General features: G+C 33.2%; 1 protein-coding gene across 1 annotated transcript in view; it reads right to left on the reverse strand.

Annotated features, from left to right (window-relative positions):
- LOC107691651 (UV radiation resistance-associated gene protein-like) overlaps positions 1-2887 on the reverse strand; it is a 110510-nt gene that overhangs the window by 8863 nt on the left and 98760 nt on the right. The gene's annotated exons all lie outside the window — the stretch shown is intronic.

Raw genomic sequence — 2887 nt, forward strand, 5'->3', positions numbered from 1 at the left:
ATAACATAACATAACATATAACATAACATATAACATAACATAACATAACACATAACATAACATATAACATAACATATAACATAACATAACATATAACATATAATTTGTTTTACGGTCTGGTGGTTACATGATAGTACGGTAGACCAGATAGTTACACATAAAAAGTGGAGTTATCCTCACATGACAATCTCAAACATTTATAGCCTCGTAAACCACTGGCCAAAAAAAAAATAAATGTCTGTGCCATACCACAACACCTATTTCTACTGCTTTAGACTCTTTTATAGGTGAAAACAAGGGGAGAGAGCTATAGATGAGATGCACTGACAGAATAGGAAAAAGAGTAATAGAAGGTGAGGTTGTGTCAAAGAAAATATGAGACTGATCTACGTGATCGAAGACCCAACAAGCTCGAACGTTTTATTTCCCCCTCTTGTACAATCGTTCAGTCTAATACATTGGCCATCAATGCTCTCTGACATGTTAACACCAACACACACCTACAATAATATAGCATGTGTGTATGTACAGATGGAGATGGGATGCGGGAGGGGAAAAAGACAAAGATAAGAAAAAGGAAGTGTGAGAGAAATGGCACACATCTGGAATGAATGAAAGACGGGAGGAAAAACACACACACACACACACACATGTCTGGTTCACTATCCTTGTAGGAACTCTCCATTAGGGCTGCAAGACATATCGAAATATCGCAATATGCATATCGCAACGGGGTGCGCAGCGCAGCTCTTCAGTTCTGCCGCACACGTGCAAAGCACGCACACACAGAGAGACGTGTTTCAGACCGAGTTGATTCGTCTTTCGCATCTCCTCCTTATGTTTGAACAGACACATACACACAGAATTATGTCAATAGTACTCGTCTCGACGATCATTCTCGTAAACGCAGATACACGGATTTGTATCATTATACTGATGTTAACAAAACAACAAAACGGCTATAAAAAGATTAATCTACATTTAATTCATACAGTGAACACTGTGCAGTGTTATTTTACACTTAATTATTAAATTTCTGTACCTGAATACTACTGTTTATTTTATCTATGCTTGTTGTGCATGGTTAAGTAGGAACACTGCACAGGTTTATCTATAAGTTGTGTATTTCTTTTTTTTTTCTTTTTCTTTCTTTTTTTTTTACTGACTGTTCACTTCTCAGACTATAGTCTTTGCTGTGGTATATGAAGAAGTACTTAAAGTGTATGGAAAGCAAAGTTACAATAATATAAAATTTGTGTCATTAATTTTGTTGTTTGTATGTTCACACTGATGTTTAAATTACATTTTCTGATTTGTGACATTACTTTTTAAGTAATGCTAAAACACTGCTTGTCACTTTCAGAAGTTATAGTGATTCTTTATTTTCCAAGAAAGAATGTGAGACAAATTGGTTATATAATTTTCATTTTTAAATATTTTAAAATATCATTTAAATTGATTTTACACACTTTAAGCAATATCGTATCACATATCAAATATCGCATTTTTTAACAAGGTATTGCATATCGCATTTTTCTTCAATATCGCACAGCCCTACTCTCCATAGGCGTAATGGTTTTATACTGTACAAACTGTATTTTCTAATCGCCCTACACCTAAACCTACCCCTCACAGAAAACTTTCTGCATTTTTACAATATCAAAAAAACTCATTCTGTATGATTTATAAGCTTTTGTACCCACGGGGACCTCAATTTAGGTCCCAACGGTGACACAAGTCCCCATGAGTTGGTGTGTACTCAGGTTTAAGTCCCCACTAGGGATATGCCGGTAAATACTACTGTTTATTTTATCTATGCTTGTTGTGCATGGTTAAGTAGGAACACTGCACAGGTTTATCTATAAGTTGTGTATTTCTTTTTTTTTTCTTTTTCTTTCTTTTTTTTTTACTGACTGTTCACTTCTCAGACTATAGTCTTTGCTGTGGTATATGAAGAAGTACTTAAAGTGTATGGAAAGCAAAGTTACAATAATATAAAATTTGTGTCATTAATTTTGTTGTTTGTATGTTCACACTGATGTTTAAATTACATTTTCTGATTTGTGACATTACTTTTTAAGTAATGCTAAAACACTGCTTGTCACTTTCAGAAGTTATAGTGATTCTTTATTTTCCAAGAAACAATGTGAAACAAATTGGTTATATAATTTTCATTTTTAAATATTTTAAAATATCATTTAAATAGATTTTACACACTTTAAGCAATATCGTATCGCATATCGAATATCGCATTTTTTAACAAGGTATTGCATATCGCATTTTTCTTCAATATCGCACAGCCCTACTCTCCATAGGCGTAATGGTTTTATACTGTACAAACTGTATTTTCTAATCGCCCTACACCTAAACCTACCCCTCACAGAAAACTTTCTGCATTTTTACAATATCAAAAAAACTCATTCTGTATGATTTATAAGCTTTTGTACCCACGGGGACCTCAATTTAGGTCCCAACGGTGACACAAGTCCCCATGAGTTGGTGTGTACTCAGGTTTAAGTCCCCACTAGGGATATGCCGGTATCAAATTTTCATGTTGCGATTAATTGCTAATGCTTTTATCACGGTATACGGTATTGTCGCGATATTTAAATTTAGTTTAAAAAAAGTGCTGTCATAATACAGTATAACAGGTTTAATAACTTTTTTTCTTTATAACAAAAATAACTGAGCATTTAAATGCAATAAAGCAATACAGAAAAAAATTATAAAGTTAAAAGTTTTTTTACAGATTAAAGTGCAAAAGAACTATAAAGACCAATAGGTATCACTTTACAATAAGACCTCATTAGTTAACCTTAGTTAATGCATTAACATTCACAATGAGCAATAGCTACATTTGCTACAGAAGTTATTAATCTTTGTTAAA

Source organism: Sinocyclocheilus anshuiensis, unplaced genomic scaffold (genome assembly GCF_001515605.1).
Source record: "Sinocyclocheilus anshuiensis isolate Anshui unplaced genomic scaffold, SAMN03320099.WGS_v1.1 scaffold186, whole genome shotgun sequence".
Lineage (NCBI taxonomy): Eukaryota > Metazoa > Chordata > Actinopteri > Cypriniformes > Cyprinidae > Sinocyclocheilus > Sinocyclocheilus anshuiensis.